Raw genomic sequence first — 23,076 nt, 5'->3', positions numbered from 1 at the left:
TGAATTTCGATGCAATTTGAAGTGCATCTCATAACAAAAATTCAAAGGCTATAGATTGATTCACTCTTCACTCATTTGAGATCATGCGCCATTTTCCAAATTTTTGGATTTTCACTCTGATTCTCTCAATCTCAATCCTCTCTCTCACTCAAAGCTCTATCTCAAAACTCCATTGAAGATTCACATCGAAGCTTCAACCAGAGTGAGATAAAACTCTCCTTTCAATCACTCAACATTCAATCTCTGTTCACATAAGAAGTGTAGAAGAAGAATTGAATATTAAAGAAGAAGATAAGATCGTGAATTACATGCGTTTCAAGTGATTTTCTGTTGCGTCACAAAAACCACCACCATGCCCTTCATACGCGCCTCCACCATGACCTCACCCATGCCATCAACATAATACCACTGAACCACTCACGAAATCATTACATAGAATCCACTTCAACAACTTCATAAACTCTGATCCACCACTTGCGTTTTTCTGGCCACAAAAATCTTCTATGGTGTTGTTTCAACAACCTTATACCACCATCACGTCTGACCATAACTCACTTCAATAACACCTTTGATTCAATCTCATCTCAACTCTTGCAGCATCAATATCAACTAACTTATTTGGTAATGCTTTGGTTCCGATATTTTTTGAGTTGTGATGTGTTCATACTGTTTTAAATTGCAATTATATGTCTATTATGGACTGTGTTTGATTTCATTGTGTTTCTGTTGGATTATTATATTCTTGATTTTGTAATGTGTTATAATAATGCAAACATCTAGGTGTCTATGCTGCTATTTTTATTTTGTTGCGTTTCAATCAAAATGATCCACATATTCAACATGATTCATATGTTAGTACTCTGTTGGATTTTTTTATGTAAGGATGTAAAATATTGATGTGTATGCTTGCTGTTTGGTCGCATTCGGAAGTATTTTTTGCATGATTAGTTGTGTTACATATCAATTTCTTCGCGTTAAATTTTATATCATCGTGTTACTTTTTGTTGCATTATGTTAACTTTTGTTTCGTTACATTAACTCAATCTGCACGTTACATTTCATATGCTTATTCTTGATTCGATTTTGATATGTGTCAGTTATTTATGATTATTTTGATATTTCGTTGTGTTACCTTTCATCATGTTGCGTTTCATTTTGTTAGGTTGCTTCCCGTTGTGTTACCTTTCGTTATGCTAAGTGTCTTTTCATTGCATTACCTTTCGTTATGCTATGTTACTTTTCATTGTGTTATCTCTATTCATGCGTTAACTTTTGTGACGTTAGAATTCGTGCCCCGTGTTAGAATCTGTATCCTCGCGTTACAACTTGCAACCTCGCGTTACAACTTGTGGCCTTGCGTTACAATTCGCGTTTAAATTTCGTGACGTTAGAATTCGTGTCCCGCGTTAGAATTTGCGTCCTTGCATTACAACTTGCAACCTCGTGTTAGAATTTGTGAAATTGTGTTACAATTTTCACGTTAAATTTCGTGAATTTAGAATTCACGTGCCGTGTTAAAATTAGCGTCCTTGTGATGCAATCCGCACACTTGCGTTATACTCTCGCGTATATTAACTGTTTCACAATGAAATTGGGACCTCTTCATATTGCAAACTCAAAGCATTAATAACTCGATCAAATATTTTTTCATAATAATTCGGATGAAAAAAGGAACGGTTTGGTGTATACCACTCTTTTCGCCAAATATTTGGATACAAGTCGTATAGCTCGACCATTCGAGTATTCATCATCTGTTTAAAACTTAATAGATCGATTAAATATTTTTATTGATAAATCATATGAAAAAGGAACAGTTTGGTGTATACCATTATTTTCCATGAATATTTGGATATGAGTCGTATAGATCGACCATTCGAGTATTCTTCATCCATTAAAAACTTCTAACATGATTCGAACCAAACCTCTTTCACAATCAACAGGTTGAAAAATGAATAATTTGGCGTATACCTCTTTTTCCCTAAATACTTATATACGAGTTGTATATCTCGACCATTCGAGTATTCGTCTTCCATTTAAAAGTCTTAATCATTTCAAACATCTTTCGTTAATAAAGGTGAAAAGGGAACGATTTGGTGTATACCACTCTTTTCCGTGATTCTTTGGATACAAGTTGTACAGCTCGACCATCCAAGCATTCATCATCTTCCTGAAAATAATCTCAATATATCAAACTCTTTTTTCCGCCTTAGCGTGACGTCAAACCCTTTTCATAAATGAAAGATGCTTCGTCCATGTTGAGACGATGCAAACAAAGTTTTTTTCCTACCATGTGCGAAGTTATTTTGTCCATTCTTATGCATCTCATAACATTCCCTACTTTCATGAATGGGCAGCAAACATTGTTTTCCGCTCGAGTGCAAACTAAGCACCTTTCGTTTAAATCGACCAAACAACAAAAATTTGCTACCCAGAACTACGTAGCCTTTGTTGGAACAATATTTTTTTCACATCCCTTGGATTTTGATAATAATGAAGTACTTAAAGAACAAGTGGGTATACTAACATATATTCAAGTGTGCAGGATCATCAAGCTTAAAGTCTACTAAAAAATAACCCTGTTGAAAGCATTTGTTGACAAGCTGAATGTCTCAGATTCTAATGGATCAGAATCTGATGACTCTGAAGGATCAACTTCTGAAGGTTCAAACTCTATTCATGATACTTCTGCCTCTGGTGACAGCTCAGACTCTGGAGACCTCATCCTGAAAATCTTAGCCCCTGGTTCGTACTCTGTCCCTAGAATAGACCTATCTTGTCAACACCAGACTTAGATAAAAAGTTAACTAGATTCCCTAGTGCAAGGCTCAAGAAAAGCTAATGTGCCTTCTCTAGTTTTCCCTCTCATCGTATTTATACCTAGGATGAAAAATAGATGCACTGGACTATGCTATTACACTTTGGTGTAAGATCTTAACATGATTCATCTTCTAACGTCTCTCTCTTGGAGTTGTTGCAATTTAATGTGAAAACAAACTTTCCAACGACTCTTTAAAAGGGAGATGAAGATTTGAAGGAAGTTTATCAACTACTACAATATTTTTTTAACATACTTCTATACTTCTAATTATGTATCAAAGTATTGTTATAATCATTTCTGCTAAACTGTTTGTTTAGAGAAGACGATTCTAAATACACAATTCAATCCCCATTCTTGTGTATTTTTCTCACCTTCAGCCTTGAGTTCTCCATCGCATCTGGGGATATGTAAGAGTGAGATTCAAAGTCTCATCATACACTATAATAAAAAACCTAAAAATATCTATTTTCTTGCCAAGAACTACGTAGCTTTGAATTCCTAATTGTACCTGAGGATACGTAGGAGTAAGACTCGCAATCCTGTCAAGCACCTTAATAAAAAACTTTTTTGCGGCCATTTATTTTTCCTTTTAACTTTTAACAACTCGAAGAAAAAAATAATGAAAGCCAACATTCTATTCGCAAATCTAACTAAATGGTTCTCGCTGAGTATAACAAATGTGAGGGGTGCAAATACCTTCCCTTCGCATAACCGACTCCCGGACTCGAATTTGGTTGCGACGACCATTTTCTTTTTTTTCCTTAAGGTTTTTATCACTATTTTCCCTTTCCTTTCAGAATATATAAAGTTTGATAGCAACTTTGTTATCATTTCGAGCGTGCGAGCGCTCCTGGAATTTTTCGCGCCACGATAAGTCTCATTAGACGTGTCATTTTCTTTAGTGTTATTTTTGGTAAACAATCACAAGTTTTAATTCACTTATAGGATTAACCTTGAAAAATTCCTATGACATATTATGCAAAAGAGTTTGAGAAAACTTGTTTGTGCTTGGATATTTTATGTTTGGATGTAGAGAAATGGGATAGAAATCTCAATAAGAACAATGAAGGATAATTGGATAGAAACTTCATAATTAAAGTGAAAAATTTCTCAAATAGTAAAGTAAATGAAAAGAAATGATAAAGATCAATCAAATATAATTCTTAAATTAAAGAGTTAAAAGAGGGACGTAGATTCATACATTTCTCACAAACTTTTTTCTCTTTGTAACTTGGATACACGAGTTCTATGTAGAATACTAATGAAAAATGGTGAACCCTTGTTACATGAATGAAATCGACTTATATACTAAATACATTAATAATCATCGATAATGGTTACTTTACTAGGAATCGAGACATACCCTACTACGTGGGATCTTGTTTTCTTATAAGATTCCACGTGGCTTTGGTCTTTGAAATGCCTCTAAACTGCTCCTATTATTGAAACCGTCTTTACAAACTCTAACTGTCTCTGTCGAATCTTTGTAATATGGTGTCGTAATGTCTCTAGGTCACCTACATCTTGGACTTAAGATTAAACTAAGTCCCAAAGCACCTGATAGGCGAGTCGAACTCACCACATTCATACCACATTTTCATGTCGAAATTCTAAACCACTACAAACCTTTTCGAGATTCTGAACATATTATGAAGATGGAGAGAGAGAGAGAGAGAGAGAGAGAGAGAGAGAGAGAGAGAGTCATAATAATCTTGTGAATCTGTTCTTGAGATTCTTTTAAACCAGGATTAATGAGTTTTGGTATAACTTGAGTCGAAAAGCATAGGCTAACAACTTCATAAAGGCGCAATAATACTTTATAACGCAGAATAATATTGTATAGTCTTATGCTTACATTTTAATTCTTTCAAGATAAGTTCAATTAGTTTATATCTTGATATTTATGAAATAATTTGTCATCCTTTTATTAGTGACTCGTTAACTTTTGACTTTTTCCGTGATAGCTCAATTACTCTTCACCATTATGAATTAAGAAATCTGTTAATAGTTTTACAACTAATTTTATGGTAAAAAATTATTTGTATTTATTACTATTTCAACACTAAAATTTATAAATAAAATAAAATAAAAATTGATTACTCTCAAAGTTTGACGACTTTTGTTATGTTATGTGATGCCAAAAATATGAAATAATATGGACTGTCTAAGTTTAAGTAACAAAATATTGAGAAGATACTATAAAGTCAACAGGTAATTGGATAACTTTTTGGCTTGATATTCTTGTTAATGTTAACCATGGAACCAAACATGTTGTTGAACAAAAATAATGTAAGTTTTTAACTTTCAAACAATTTGTTGGAAATACACCAAATTCCCGTTCGAGAATTTCACCAAAACTTGATGAATTCGAAACCAAATCTTGATGAACAAGAATCAACCTTTTTGATTGATGACTCCTCTTATTCTTCACTCTTCAATCGAGTGAATCAGCCACATCGTGGTTTCAAGATTTTACTGCACAATGATAATGAAAGAAGAAAAGAAAATTGAATTTAGGTAAGAAAAGAATTTAGGGTTTCAACGAGAGACGGAAGAAGAAGAATTGTAAAATCTACAGAGTTTCTCTCTACTCTTTATTTCTATGCAATTACATATAATATGTGTTATATGTTATGATCAATAATAGGGTACCTCCCTATTTATAGTCTGAGACAGCTTGCACTCCAAGTAATCTCTAACAAACTAAGTAACTTAACTTTAAACAACAAAGAAACTAAGTCTAGCGAATATGTCAGAGACAGTCTTTTTGTTCAAAATTTTGATAGCTATTATAATTCAACACATTATGCATCTTGACAACAACTATCTCAAAATTGATGTATTGACACAATGAATTATATTCTCAACATACCACTTAATTCATTGTGTCTAAGTTGTCTATGTTCATGATATATCTTAACTTCTTGAATACTTCGACATGCACTCATTTTTTCATGATGTCTGCAATCTGATTCTCAGTTCTATAATGTTCCAAGTTCAGCCTCGCTTTTGCCACTTGCTCTTGAAGATAATGGAACCCCATTTCAATGTGTTTGTTTCTTCCACGTGCTATCAGATTCTTCACCAGATTTCTAGCATACATGTTATCGATCTTTATGGTAATTTCTCCATGATTCTTCCATGTAATCTCTTCGACCAAATTCACCATCCAAGTTGTTTGACATGCACAGAGAGAAGAAGATATGTATTATGCTTCACATGACGATAATGCCACAACTAGTTCCTTTCTTGAACTTCAAGCAACTGTTGCACCACCTAGCATAAACACATAGAAAACTGCAGATTTTTTATCCTCAACATCACTACACTAACTTGAATCGGTATAACCTACTAGCTTGCAATCTTTTCCTTCATCAGCTCTAGGAAACAAAATTCCATGATCAATATTTCTTTTCATATACCTTAGTATCCTCTTCGATGTTGCTAGGTCTAATACCTTTAGCTTCTGCATGAATCTACTCACCATACCTATAATGTGTGCTAGATCAGGCTTTGTGTGACAAAGGTATCAAAGTGACCCAACGATTCTTCTATATTACATTGGATCAACATCATATTCATATATGTCTTTCAATAGTTGCAATTTGGGCTCAGTTGGAGTCAAAGTTAGGTTGCAATCTTGTATCTGAAATATTTGATCTCCTTCTTGAAAGTTCATGTAATCAACATGTCATCGACATAGAGACATAGTGCAAGCAATTCACTATTTCTTTTTCTTACATATACTTCATGCTCAGTTGTGAACTTCACAAATTCCTTCTCTTTTAAGCAACCGTCTATCTTCTTATTCCAAGATCCTAGAGCTTGCTTAAGTCCATACAAGGCTTTATGCAGCCTGTATACCTTGCCTTCTTCGCATAACTTCACAAATCCAACTAGTTGTGTAACATAAACTTCTTAATCTAAGGGGCTATTCAAAAATTCACATTTCATATTCATTTGACACATATGCTAGTTGTTCATTTTAGCTAGCCCAACAACCAACCTGATTGTTTCAATCCTAGCAACAGGTACAAAAACTTCGTCGAAGTCGATTCCTTCTTTCTGAAGATATCCTTTTGTCATAAGTCTTTCCTTGTGTTGAGTTACTTCTCCTTTGGGATTCAACTTCACCTTGTATACCCACTTTACATCATTTTCCTTCTTTCCTTGAGGCAATTCGACAAGTGACCAAGTGTTGTTGACTTCAATATACTTCTTTTCTTCATTCATTACTTTTATCCACTTCAAATCCTTCAATGCCTCAGCTGCACTGACTGGTTTGACATATGCATTGAAATCATAGTGTACCAACTCACCTTCATCATCGACCATATCATCTGATGTGATCGCACATTCTTGCAAACTTGCAGGCATGTGTCTCGTTCTTTGAATTCTGCTTGTGCTTGCTTGACCTCTGACTTCTTCTTGTCGAGGTTCACTTTTGACTTCACTTATTGGTTCTTCACATAAGATTCTCACTTAATCTTGCTTGACATTTTCAGTCCAATCCCATTCCTTAAGCTCATCTATGATCACATCCTTGCTTATCACTACTTGCTTGCTCACTGGGTCGAACAACTTGTATCCTCCAGTCGAATGATATCCTATTAGAATCATTTGACTTGACTTATTATCAAGTTTTCTTCTTAACTAATCAGACACATGTCTATATGCAATAGATCCAAATACTTTCAAATGACTCAAGCTAGACTTGACACCAAAGCAACATTCTTCTGGTGTGATTCCTTCTAGCTTCTTTGTCAGACATCTGTTCAAGATGTATGTTGCAATCAACACATTTTATTCCCATAATTTTGTGGGTAGATGCTTGCCATTAACCATACTTCTTACATATTCATGATGGTTTTATTCTTCCTATCTGCAGTTCTATTCTATTATAGAGTGTAGGGTGGCACCACCTCATGCACAATCCCTCATTTCTCCCATAATACATCGAAGTCTTTCAAAACATATTCTCCACCACCACCAGTCCTCCAAATCTTGAGCTTTCGACCACTTTGTCTTTCAACCATAGATTTAAACTTGGCAAATACCTCGATCACTTCACTTTTCTTCTTGATCAGGTAAGTCCGTAGTTTTCGACAAAATCATCTATGAATGTGACAAAGTATATGTTACCTCCAATCGAACCCACCTGGATAGTGAAGGTGGCAAGAAACACAAGAAATTGGGGGTTTGAATTGGGTTTCTAAGATCAAAATGTTTTCAGCCCAACACAATCAAACAGTAAACAACGAATAAAAATAAATGACACATATATTTTTATACTGGTTTGTTGTTAGCTAAGCTACCTCCACTCCACCTGTCAAGGTGATTTTTCCTTATCAACAAGGTCTTAATCCACTATAACCAAACTGATTACATACACACAAAGACTACCCGTCAATGTCTTCTCGGGTCTATCTAACTAAACCTTAGTCACTCAAGGAATACAACTCAATAAATGAGATTAGAAGAATGTGTTTACAAGATTTCTTCTAAGAAAACAGAATAAGACAAGTATTAAGTATAATGAATTTCCTACATAATAACTAGCAAAATCTATATGTGTGTTTCTATTTCGATATACACAATAATATTTAGGTCAGCAAAAGTGTTGTGTATACGCATGAAGTAGAAACATGAATTAGCATAGAGAATTAGCAATAACAACTAGCAACTTGTCCAATCTTCTAAGTCTCTTTTATATATGCAATGAAAATATCTGTTGGAGGGTAAAATTGGAATACCAAAGTGCAGTTGTAGCCTTGCATAACGGCTTGCATAATGGGAGGCAAAATGGTACAATAGTATTGTCCTTAGCCCATAAAATAAGCATAGTGGAAGGAACATTTAATCTTGTACTGTGTACTATTTTCCTTAAGAAAAATCATTTGATCTTATCTTCTAATCTTCTGAGTAAATGATGTTGAATCATGTTTAGAAGGATCAAGAGTCTGGTTGAGAGAATCTTAAGAACCTTGGTCTTCAGAGTCTTGACATAGTTCCTCAGAATATGGTCTTCAGAGTCTTCAGAGCTTGTTCTTTAGAGTCTTCAGAACTTGAGAGCGCAAAATCTTGAAGGCTTGACAAACCTTCAGAGGCTTTTCTATTAGAAGCAAGGTCAAAAGCTTTAGCATAAACGTTCATCAGAATTGTTGTCTATGAGCATTCCAGAACTTAACATGATCTTGTAAGCCACTTTTGCATCTCTTTAGAGTCAAAGTTTATTGAGTCTAAAATCTGATGACGTCACACGCAAAATCTTCAGAATCAGAACTTGTTAGCAAAATCTACAAACTAGACAAAACCATTAGGGTAGAAAATTGTTCTCTAAGAAACAACATATTGTTATCATCAAAACTAAGGCCAGATGTTGAACCAAATCTTATTCTTACTGATAGGATCATATACATCAAAGTATATGATTTCAAGAGTTTCCATCGTCTGGCTTCCTGCATCCTTGTTGAAGTTGTTCTTATGCTGCTTCACCTGCACACATTCCTCACACACTTCATTTGGAATGTTGATTTCTGGTAACCCTAAAACCATATTTCTTCTCTCCAGATCTGTTATGTCTTAGAAATTGAGATGACTAAGTCTATGGTGCCATATCCATTCATCCCTGCTAGTTGCAGTTGCAAGGTACTTGTGCTCTATCACATTAAGTTTAATCCTAAAGTTTCTTTTTTGAGACATAAGACTCTTTAAGATTAACCTTCCACCTGAGTCGAAAGCTCTCATCATCTTGTCTTCAATCGACACTCTGTAATTATTTTCGACCAACTGCCATGTGCTGAGCAAGTTACTTTTCATGCATGGTATGTACAATACATTGGAAGTTACTAACCTTTTGTCGTCTTTCCTCATAATCAGAACATCACCAATACCTTCAGCTGCTAGAGTATTGTCATTTGCAAAAAAAATCATGTTCTTCATTGATATTTTTTTATTGACAAACCAATCTTTCCTACCAATCATGTGTGATGAGAATCCTGAGTCCAAGTACCATTGATCCTGGAATCTTTCTTCATCTTTTGTTGTGACCATCAGCAACATCTCTTCTTATTCATGCTTTGCAAACTTTGTATCATTTTCCTGATTCTTATGTTTTTTAGGGTAATCATTAGAGTAGTGACCATACTTCTGACAATTGAAACATTGAATGTAACTTTTGTCAGGTTTTCGACCACCACCTCTTCCTCTACTAGCAGCAACACCTTTTTGGTTATTTAGTGTGTGGGTCTTCTCTGGTTCGATGCATTTCCCTCTTGTTAGTTTCCTCCACCATTCAAACTATTATAGCCTCATCTACCTTTTTTGTCGAACTACTTCCCATTAATTTTCTTTTTTCTTGTTGATTGCACCTGCAAAGCCATATCACTTTTTGACTTGCTTGCAGCTCTTTCAGTCATTCTTTGTTCATGAGATTCAAGCATCCCTTGAAGATCCTCCTTTGTCAATGTTGACAAATATTTTGACTCTTCTATGGCTATTAACACGTGGTTGAACTTTGGAGCATATGACCTCAATACCTTTGTAACAACTTATCTTGATGTCAACACTTCTCGACACACCTTAATTTGATTCACATGTTTTGTAACCCTAGAAAAAAACCAGTTATGTTTTCACTTTCTTCCATCTGAAGCAATCGATACCTTCTTTTGTGAGTTTGCAACCTCACATTTTTCACCTTCTCAGCGCCTCCAAATGATTTCTCCAGAATTTCCCATGCTTCTTTTATTGATTCAACATCACTAACATTTTCGACATTATCTGCATTAACGTATTGATGAATCATAAAGAGAGCTTTATAATATTTCTTCCTCAATTTGTTGTGTTCAACATTTTCTTTATCTATCACGTTTGCTACAAGCGGCGTCACTCCATCCTTCAGAAGTTCCAAAAAATCTTGATAGCAAAAAAAATCTTTATCTACTTGCAGCAATTTTCATAATTCCAATTCTTCAGAATTTGGAGACTCGCCGGATAATGCTCGTTCGGACGATTCATCATGTTATGCTTCCCAAGAATCACACAACTAATGCTCTAGATAACATATGTTGAAAATGTTAGATGATAGTACCGATCTAGAAGGGGGGTTGAATAAATCAGTTTTTGAAATTTAGAGCTTTTTAAAAATGTTTTCAACGGTTGCGAAAGCACCCTAGATTTTAATCGTCTAAATGGTCCATTAATAGAAAGATCAGATATGCGTGAAACCGAATGGAATTACTAAGATAGAGATCATCAACCACTATACAAATCAATCGATCAACCACTATAATCCTTGATATTGTTACCTCTAATAATGCTTAAACACAATAATATATCAAGTAAAATATTAATAAGTTTGTGTGAGATTAATTTTATCGAACACTTGGTGTGTACTCCACACCAAGTTTCAATTTCACTCAAATTGAATGTGCAGAATTTTACTCAGTTGCAATCAAAGTGATAGCAACAATTTATCAAACAGTTACTATGCACAACAATCAATCAATATTGATTTTACTATTAATTTCACATAAAACGTAATTAATGCAGAATTTAAAGAGTTAAGAGATAGAGAGAACAAGACCGGATTTGTTGAGGCAATTCTCATATGGTCCTCGCTTAGGATACGTCTGCCCTCAATTCTAAATCTAGAATTGAGATGTTTTTATTAACATGTTGCAAAGTCAATATAAGAGAACAAATGATCACCCTCAATCAACCCCTAGAGTTGTTGCAGATCCTATTATATTCTCTCCCCTTGATTCGAGTTGAACTAAGTCCTTCAAGCGCTTCGAACAAACCTCTGGTTACCACTACCTTATTGCAAGAACGCCATGTTCTCCAAAACTTCAGCTCGACTGATTTCGAATGCAAGTCGCTTGAACCCTAAGCTTTCTTCACAATCCTCCGGTTACCTTTACTTGTTTGACCGAACCTTCCGTTCTTCAAACTTTTCACTCGGCTGAATCTGCGAAGCAAAGGTTAGTGCAAAAACCCCCCCAATTCTTAGAGGACAAAACCCCAATGGTTTTATTCAAGAAAACCCACACAAAGCCTCAACCCAAACTAAGATTAACCCAATCTTATTTGGACGTTATCACAACAACAATGCACAATGCTTAACAAAGATTATTATGTGCGATTATTGAGAAATGCAATGAAGAATGAAGATGATGAGTGCTTTGGGGTATTTCTTTCGCTTTTCTTGTTAAATGTTGAAGAAGAGACACTTGAATATTTATATGATGCATGGATCAAATAATAAACATAACAAAATTATTTTGCAAAGTTACATAGCAGAAAATTAAGTCTAAGCAGCGACCACTCGACCTGTTCATACAGGTCACTCGACCTGTATGGACCCGAGGAAAAATTATTCAAGTAAAACATGCGATGAGTCGACTCAAACAGAGTTTTTTTCCAGGGTTGAGTCGACCTATGACTCGACCTGTTCAGACTCGTGGCTACATGGTTCAAATGAAAATAGGCAATGAGTCGATACAATAAGTGGATGAGTCGACTCATTCAGGTTTCCTAGGATTGAGGAGACCTGTGATCGACCTGTTCAGACCCGAGAGTTTTGCTCTGAGTCATGAGTTGACTCACAGTTCTTAAACTCCCAAAAATGAGTTTTGATATGTATTTTGACCAATTTAAATCGATCTCTTATGAACCTAGGATATTTACTATAATCAAGTGCATGACTCACATCTATGATATGCTCATATATGCTTGGACACGTTGAACATATATTTTGAACATGTTAGAGGATGAATGCATTCTATGATATGATGATACTGTCCAAAGTACACGTTGTGGGTGATTAGAAAGGTTTGACATCATTAAAATAAGGACTAGGCATATTTGCCCTCATATACTCCCCCTTTTTTATGATGGCAAACCGTGGCACAAACACGTAATTTGATAGACATCCTCCCCCTGTTTTTATGCATGCCTTCAAACATTCTGCTATTATCCCTCTGCTAAATCTGGTAAATCAACTAATTTGTTTGTTTCCATTGCTTCTCGCCCTTTGTCAACATCAAAAAGAAACAATGAAACGGTCGACATGAAGTAAAGATATTCAGAATCACTTAGTCAACGAATTTGCAACATACAGACATCAACAACCATGCACATAACATGAAGTCAATGGAAGAAGTATAGGCATAAATATTTCACAGAGTAAAATAAAATAAGTAAATAAGATTACAATAATTGTTCAATAGAAACTTTAAGATAAATAAGTAACTACAATTACATGCAAACATAGGGAAATAGAAATGCATTTAATTAAACAATCATCTAAGGTCGTCTTCCTCGGGACGGGTCATTTCTACCTCTATAGTCGTAAGGCGGACGCGAAGGTATGTCTTCTTCATAGAGGTTGGTTAAGTCAATGACATTCATGTTAAGCGTATTTACGGATCCCACGAGAACGCGATGAGTGTTATCAATCCTTTGCAGGATGGTGGAGGAAAAAGAGTTGAAGTTGTCAGTGTGGGTTTGGATTTGACTCCTTAGGTCCGAATACCGTTCCTCTTGAATGGAAGCAAAAGATGCAAAGTTGTCACCTTGAATATGAAGCTGATCCTACAAGGCCGCGAATCTCTCCTCTTGAAGTGTAGCAAAATTTTGTTGTTGTATTTGCATGTTTCTCAACATTTACACCACTTCAGAATTTTCAGGTTGAGAAAGGGGTGTAGGCATATAGGATGAACGGTTACTGGTCCATCCGGTGTGTTTCCTTTCTCCCCAGCCTTGGTTATCGGATGGATGTTGTCCAGGAGTAGGACCAAGCCAATCACCATGGTCAGTAACTTGTTGATCGTGCTCCATAGGTTGCGAGTTGTCTTCATTATTTTCTTCCTCGTCTTCATCATCTTCATCCTCATCGTCATCATCATCATCATCAGACCGAGCATTAGTAATTGGAACTGGGTCTTGTATAGCCGTGATGTACGATTCCAAGTGTACCCCATCAAACTTAAAGTTTTCTGACAAAATTCTTGATTTTTAGTCATGGATTTATATGGAATTCCTTGAACTGGAACATTTGCTCTATTAAGGATACTTTGAATAAATGAGGGATAACAGAGAGCAGTGCCTCTACCTGACTCCTTTAGAGCAAAGATCCTACTTGCGACGTAGTGTGGCCAAGTCACTTTGATTATGTGTTTTAGCACATAAACTAGGTGTACTCTGGCCTTGTCCCCTCTGGAGTAACCTCCTTGTTTAGGATGCAAAATATGCGTCACAGCCCAGTGTAAAATTCTGTCAAGAGGTTTCAACTGCACCGTAGTCACATTTGTAGGGAATAGATTGCTCTGAACAACATTTGGAGAAAACGATTTCCTCAACATTTGGTTTAAGGCATTCCTAAACTCATAGTCTGGAGCATATACAGTGTCGGTAATCTTGAGGTCATTTGGAGACGATAGTGGAGAGATCTCAAACAGAGATTTCCAAACGTCGTCATTCACTTCAATAACCTTATTACCAATATTGCATGCAAACTTAAAACCCTCGAATTTTCCATCAACGCCAATATAATTTTTTTTGACTAAATCCTCATTATACTCAGTGATACAGTTTAAGAATAAATCAATTTCTTGAAAACTTATCCTTTCAGTAATGTCTGGAATGTGCATGCGTCCAGCCACTAACGGAGAGTAAACATACTGCTTTATAATTGTTCTGTTTTTGAACTTCTTTTCATAGGTTTCAACAAGATCATCAAAGAGTAAGGATAAAGCAGTTACTGGAGCATTCGATCGAGATGGTGCAGTCCCAGTGTGAGAAGAGGGTCCTCTAGCAGATCTTTTTCCAGATGCTCTTGAAGCCATTTGAATGTTGTTGGTAAGGAGATCTTAGGGTTTTTGTATAGAAGAGAGTGATAGAGAGAGAGGGATAATACCAAATGACCAAATGAATTGATTATGCAGAAAAAATTCTTGAAAACTGAGTCGACCAAATTAAGACTCATATGTGTTGTTTCTAACAACAAAGAGTAGACTCATGGGTCGACCTAGTGGGACTCAAATTTAATGTAGTCTGTGCATTGGGCAGCGAAGATTCGACTCACACGTGTAATGAGTCGACACACTAATGTTTGAAATCCCAAAAGACTAGATTCTGGGTAGCGATGATTCGACGCATGGGCCAACTTGTTGGGACCCGAAGGAAATACAAGGGTTGAGTTCTCATTAATGAGTCGACGTATGGGTCGACCAGTTGGGACCCGAGTAAAATACTGGGATTGAGTTCTCAGTGATGAGTCGACTCATGGGTCGACTAGTTGTGACCCGAGGGAAATACTGGGAGTGATGAGTCGACTCATAGGTCGACCTGTTGGGACCCGTGTTAGTTGTTAGATGACATGAGATTCAAAAAAATTCTTAATGCTAAATGCATGTTAAATATGATACCTAAGCAAGTTTCAACGTAATTCAAGCATAAAAATGGATCACATTTAGTTCAAACCAACAACGTGAATGTCAGAAATTACAAAGAACAAGTATATATACATACATAGTTGATCAATATAAGACAAATGGATAGGAACAAAATTACCTCCAATGGTGATAGACGACAAATGCCCTCACATAGCCCGAACTTATAAATCAATGAATGGACATGCATGATATATATATATATATATATATATATATATATATATATATATATATATATATATATATATATATATATATATATATATATATATATATATATATATATATATATATATATATATATATATATATTACCTCCAATGGTGATAGACGACAAGTGCCCTCACAAGTGCCCTCACATATCTCGGAACGCGATCCGAGATACCGAGAACACCAAGTTCCCTACGGATGTGGAAGAAAGGCTCTATCGCAAGTGGTTTTATGGAAATATCGGCAAGTTGATTTTTGCTATCAACATGCTCGAAGACAACATCACCTTTCTCAACATGATCCCTAAGGAAGTGATGTTGAATTTCAATATGTTTAGTGCGCGAATGTAGTATAGGATTTTTGGTTAAATTGATGGTGCTTGTGTTGTCACAAAAAAGGGGAATACGTTCAAGTTGAACATTGAAGTCGAGTAATTGTTGTTTGAGCGCAACAATTACCCACAACAACGTATTCCTCCTCGGCAGTTGACAAAGCAACTAAAACTTGCTTTTTGCTGTGCCAACTTACCAAGGAATTTGAATAAAAAAGACAAGTGCCACTGGTGTTTTTCCTATCCGATTTGCAACTGGAAAAGTCGGAATCAGAGTAACCAACCAAAGAGAAATCACTTCCCTTAGAGAACCAAAGCCCATACTTTGAAGTATCACAGAGGTATCTAAGTATGCGCTTGACGACTTTTAAATGTGATTCTTTGGGACATGATTAATACCTAGCACACATACATACACTAAACATAATGTCTAGTCGAGATGCGGTAAGATAAAGGAGAGATCTGATCATACCTCTATACCTTTTGATATCTACAACCTTACCATTTTCATCCTGATCCATATTAACAGCAATAGGAATTTGAGTGTCAATTACTTTGGAGTTTTCCATATCGAAGCGCTTAAGTAGCTCATTACAATACTTCGTTTGGCTCACAAAAGTTCCTTCTTCAAGTTGCTTGATTTGAAGTCCGAGGAAGTAATTTAGCTCCCCCATCATGCTCATTTCAAATTCTCCCTGCATCAACTTAGAGAATTCCTTGACCAAATTTATGTTAGTAGATCCAAAAATAATGTCATCTACATACGCTTGAACTAAAATGAATTGTTTTCCTTGACGCCTAATAAAAAGGGTAGTATCAACCTTCCTTCTTGAGAATCCTTGCTCTAGTAGAAATTTGCTAAGATGCTCATACCATGCCATATGGGCTTGTTTGAGACCGTACGAAGCACGCTTGAGCTTATAAACATAGTTGGGATGCTCATGGTTTTCAAAGCCGGGAGGTTGAGATACACAGACCTCTTCATTAATGTGACCGTTTAGGAAAGAACTCTTAACATCCATTTGAAATAATTTGAAATATTGAGAACAAGCATAGGCAAGCAAAAGGCGTATAGCCTCGAGTCGGGAAACCGGAGCATAAGTTTCCTCATAGTCGATACCGTCCTATTGGTTATACCCTTGAGCAACAAGGCGAGCCTTGTTGAGAGTTATGACTCCGTTTTCGTCTAACTTGTTCCTAAACACCCATTTAGTGCCGATTACTCAATGATCTCACGGAGGGGGAACAAGATCCCACACCTTATTTCTTTTGAATTGATTAAATTCCTCTTGCATAGCTAAAAACCAATGTTCATCGAGTAATGCGTCTTTGGAGTTTTTAGGCTCATTTTGAGAGACGAAAGCAAAATGATAACAAAAGTTACTTATCTTTGCCCGTGTGGTAACTCCCTTTGAGATATATCCTAGAATATTATAGATGGGATAATCCTTAGAAGATTTCCATTCCAAAGGAAGCTCATTGTTATCAATAGAATGATCCTCCTCTTTCTTTTCGGAAATATGATCTGGCTCTTCCTCATCTTTTTCCGGATGGGGTTCAACACATTTTTCTTCTTGATCTTTTATTATGTCTTCCGAAGGAACACTTGCACCATCAACAATACTACCTTCTCCGATAGTTTTCAGATAAGATCCATCAAAGGAAACATGCACGTATTCTTCAATAATAAGTAACCTTTTTTGTATACTCTATATGCTTTACTAGATTGAGAGTATCCGAGAAAGATGCCTTCATTAGCTTTTGAGTCAAATTTACCAAGGTTTTCTTTACCATTGTTTAATACAAAGCATTTACATCAGAAGATATGAAGATGTGAAAGATTAGGCTTCCTTAGCTTTAGCAATTCATAAGGGGTTTTATTTAGAAAAGGACGAATGAGTATCCTATTCAATACATAACAAGCTGAATTTATGGCATCAGCCCAAAAATATTTAGGAAGACCGTTTTCATTGATCATAGTCCTTCCAAGCTCTTCTAAAATTCAGTTTTTATGTTCCACAACTCCATTTTATTATGGAGTTCTTGGAGCAGAAAAATTATGATCAATGTCGTATGTTTCATAAAATTCCTCAAAGAGGTGGTTTTCAAATTCACCTCTGTGATCACTTCGAATAATAACTATGCTAGTGTTCAATTTGTTTTGATACATCTTGGTAAACTTTTCAAAAGCATAAAAAGTGTTACTTTTACTTGCTAAGAAGATAGTCCAACAAAATCTAGAGTAGTCATCTACTATAACAAAACCATAGTAGTTTCCACCTAGACTTTTAATTCTAGATGGTCCAAAAAGGTCCATATGGAGAAGTTCAAGGGGTCTCGTTGTGAAAACAATATTTTTAGATTTAAATGAGATCCTTGTTTGCTTTCCCATTTGGCGCACATCACATAAGTGATCTTTTGAAAATTTGATTTTGGGAAGACAAACTACTAGATCTTTTGCGACAACTTTATTTAGCACGTCAAAGTTGACATGCGCTAATCGCCTATGCTAAAGCCACGAGTCTTCACTCATGGAGACGAGACATTTAACGCTTGTCAAAGATACTTCATTCAAGTTAAGCATGTATACATTATTTTCCCTTCAGCCCTTAAGCATATCATTCTTATTATCATTATGTTCAATCATGCAACAATCTTTTGAAAACGAAACTTTATATCCTTTGTCACATAATTGGCTAATACTAATGAGATTGTGCTTAAGGCTTTTAACTAAAAGGATGTCTGAGATAGTAGTAGAGGAGGGATTACCTACACTACCTTTTCCGAGTATAGCTCCCTTGTTATTGTCATCGTAGGTTACAAACCCTTTCTTCTTAGCCACAAAGTCAAAGAACAAGGAAGTGTCACCTGTCATGTGTCTTGAGCACCCACTATCGAGAACCCATGTTCTCTATGTATCCTCAAGACATTCCACCTACAAATTCAAACAAGGGGATGAGGTACCCAATTTTCATTGGGTCCTAGTGTGTGAGTAAAACTTTGGTTGCATTTGGGAAACCATTAAAAAATTCCTTTAGGAACTAAAAATCTCCTAAATCTACATTAGCAATAGTATGTCTCTTTTAGCAACAATATAGACAATTTAAGATCAGATGAGAGTTGCTTTTGCTAACTTGATTCTTTACCACATAAGTGTATTTTTGATAAGGATTATTCATGTTACTTATAAAATGTGATTGATCAATAGCAAAGGTAACTTTAGGTTGTAAAGCCTTGTCTAATTTAGCTTGAAGAGTTCTAACCTCTCTTTGCCAAATGTGACAAGTTTCACATCCAGACCATCTAAACCAAAATCCCTTATCGTCTTCAGTTTTGCCTTTAGTAGCCTCTATCATAGATTTCTTAAGAGTTTCTAATTCCTTTTTGGAGTCAGAAATCTTCTTTTCTAAATGACTAAATTTTTTCTTATTTGAGGCTAAGCGTTTAAAAGCTTCCTTGACCTTGTTGTGTAGAGTACTAAAGGCATTTTGCAAATCAGCATAATATATTTTATCAGCATGATCATATTTGGAATGACTTACATTCTTTTTCTTCTTTTGATGAGCCGTAAGACAAAGATTGACAATTTATTTTTCATCACTTGAGTTGTCATCACTTGAGTTGTCATCGCTTGAGGGCTCATTATCGCTCTCCCATGCAATGTATGCTCTTCTAGTGTTGCTAGATTTATTGTGGCGTTTGTCTTTTCCTTTGTCTTTCTTCAATAAGGGACAATCCGACTTATAGTAACCGGCCTTTCCGCAATTAAAGCATGACCCTTTCGACTTAGTTGTCTTACCTTCCTCTCGATTCGGGAATTTTGATTGTCTTCTATAGTTGACAAGATTTCCATCCAAATGTTGGACTTCATTTTTTCTAAGGTATCGATTATACCTACTTACGAACATCCCCATGTCTTAATTCGAATATTTATCATTATCACTTGATTCACTCTCACACGTATCATTGGTGGATGACTTATATCTTGAAGCCTTTAAAGCGATAAAATTCCTTTTAGTGTTCTTATATTTCTCCTTTTTCTCCTTCTTTTTATTCTTCTCATGTTTCTCAAGATTCATGAGCTCTTGCTCATGCTCTTGAAGCTTGCAAAACAATGTTGTCATGTCCAATGTTCTTAGATCATTGCCTTCCTTAATCGCGGTGACCTTTGGTAGTCAATCCCTGTTAAGACATATTAAGATTTTATTAGTAGCAACATCATTAGAGGTAGTTCTACTAAGAGCATTTAACCGATTGATAGATGAGAAATCTCTTTTGCATATCGGCAATGGTTTCACCATCCTCCATATGAAAAAGGTCAAATTCTTGAGTTAAAGTGTTGATTCTAGCTAGTTTGACATCATTGGTTCCCTCATGGGTAATTTGCAATGAGTCCCACATAGCTTTAGCTCTAGTACAATGGGAAACCCTATAATACTCATCAACACCTAAGGCGACAATGAGCATATTTCTGGCTTTCCAATCATAGCTATACTTTTTCTCATCTTCTTCATTCCATTGTGCTTCAGGTTTAGGTATAACAAAACCATCCGTACTGGTCATGGTTATTTCCATATGACCATCTTGGATGACTTTCCATACTTTCCTATCAGTATAGTTGATATGGATACGCATACAATCTTTCCAATAACTATAGTTTTCACCGGGAAAAATAGGCGCCCTATTGTACGCCCCTTTAGGATCGTTACTCATTTTCTAAAAAGTTATATGCGAAGCACTAAATGAACCGACACTCGTGATACCACTTGTTAGACGATAGTACCGATCTAGAAGGGGGGTTGAATATATTAGTTTTTGAAATTTAGCGCTTTTTAAAAATGTATTCAATGGTTGCGAAAGCACCCTAGATTTTAATCGTCTAGACAATCCGTTAATTGAAAGATCGGATATGCGTGAAACTGAATGGAATTACTAAGATAGAGATTATCAACCACTATCTAAATCAATCAATCAACCACTATAATCCTTGATATCGTTACCTCTAATAATGCTTAAACACAATAAGAGATCAACTAAAACATTACTAAGTTTGTGTGAGATTAATTTTATCGAACACTTGGTGTGCATTCCACACCAAGTTTCAATTTCATTCAAATTGAATGTGTAAAATTTTACTCAGTTGCAATCAAAGTGATAGCAACAATTTATCAAACAGCTACTATGCACAACCATCAAGCAATATCGATTTTACTATTAATTTCATACAAAACGTAATTAATGCAGAATTTAAAGAGTTAAGAGATATAGAGAACAAGATTGTATTTGTTGAGGCAGTTCCCCTATCGTCCTCGCTTAGGGTACGTCTGCCCTCAATTCTAAATCTAGAATTTAGATGTTTTTATTAATACGTTGCAAATTCAATACAAGAGAACAAATGATCACCACCAATCAACCCCTAGAATTGTTGCAGATCCTATTCTATTATCTCCACTTGATTCGAGTTGAACCAAGTTCTTCAAGCGCTTCGAACAAACCTCCGGTTACCGCTACCTTATTGCAAGAACGTTACGTTCTCTAAAACTTCAGCTCGGCTGATTTCGAACGCAAGTCGCTTGAACCTTAAGCTTTTTTCACAATCCTCCGGTTACCGTTACTTGTTTGACTGAACCTTCCGTTCTTCAAACTTTTCACTCGGCTGAATATACGAAGCAAAGGTTAGGGCAAAATCCCCAATTCTTGGAGGACAAAACCCCAATGGTTTTATTCAAGAAAAACTCACACAAAGCCTCAACCCAAAATAAGATTAACCCAATCTTATTTGGACTTTATCACATCAGCAATGCACAATGCTCAACAAATATTATTATGTGTGATTATTGAGAAATGCAATGAAGAATGAAGATGATGAGTGTTTTGGTGTATTTCATTCACTTTTCTTGTTAAATGTTGAAGAAGAGACACTTGAATATTTATATAATGCATGGACCAAATAACAAACATAACAGAATTATTTTGCAAAGTTACACAGCAGAAAATTAAGTCTAAGCAGCGGACACTCGACCTGTTCATACAGGTCACTCGACCTATATGGACCCGAGGCAAAATTATTCAAGTAAAACAGGCGATGATTCGACTCAAACAGGGGATGAGTCGACTCAAACAGAGTTTTTTCCAGGGTTTAGTCGACCTATGACTCGACCTGTTCAGACCCATGGCTACATGGTTCAAATGAAAATAGGCAATGAGACGACTCAATAAGTGGATGAGTCGACTCATTCAGGTTTCCCAGGATTAAGGCGACCTGTGACTCGATCTGTTCAGATCCGAGAGTTTTGCTCCGAGTCATGAGTCGACTCACAGTTCTTAAACTCCCAAAAATGAGTTTTGAGATGTATTTTGACCAATTTAAACCGACCTCTTATGAACCTAGGATATTTACTATGATCAAGTGCATGATTCACATCTATGATATGTTCCTATATGCTTGGACACGTTGAACCTATATTTTGAACATGTTAGAGGATGAATGCATTCTATGATATGATGATATTGTCCAAAGTACACGTTGTGGGCGCTTAGAAAGGTTTGACATCATTAAAATAAGGATTAGGCATATTTGGCCTCTTAGAAAATACGCCAAATTCTCGTTCGAGAATTTCACCAAAACTTGACGAATTCATAAGAAAATCTTAATAAACAAGAATCAATCTTTTTGATTGATTACTCCTCTTGTTTTTCACTCTTCACTCGAGTGAATCAATCACACATTGATTGCAAAATTTTGCTGCTCTATGATAATGAAAGAAGAAAAGAAAATTGAATTTTGGAAAAAAAGGAATTTAGGATTTCAACGAAAGAGGGAAGAAAAATTGTAAAACCTGCAAAGAAAATTGTAAAATTTGCAGAGTTTCTCTCTACTCTTTATTTCTATGCAACCGCATATACTATGTATTGTATATACAATCAATAATAGAGTACCTCCTTATTTATAGACTGAGATTGCTTGCCCTCCAAACAATCTCTAATAAATTAACTAACTCAATTTTAAAAAACAAAGAAACTAAGTCTAACGAATATGCGAAAACACTTTTCTTTTGACATTTCGACAACTATGCATTTCGACATAAATTATGTCAAAATTACTGTATTGACACAAGGAATTACATTCTCTAACACAATTACACAATTGAGTACATCAAAATTATATTATATGTTTCAATATAATACTTCTATGTTACTTCTATATTTCAACAAAGAAACTAAATCTAATGAATATGCGAAACACTCTTCTTTTAACATTT

The sequence above is a fragment of the Lathyrus oleraceus genome, chromosome 5 (genome assembly GCF_024323335.1).
Source record: "Lathyrus oleraceus cultivar Zhongwan6 chromosome 5, CAAS_Psat_ZW6_1.0, whole genome shotgun sequence".
In the NCBI taxonomy this organism is placed as follows: domain Eukaryota; kingdom Viridiplantae; phylum Streptophyta; class Magnoliopsida; order Fabales; family Fabaceae; genus Lathyrus; species Lathyrus oleraceus.
The sequence above is the reverse complement of the archived record's forward strand: the minus strand, read 5'-3'. Positions refer to the sequence as shown.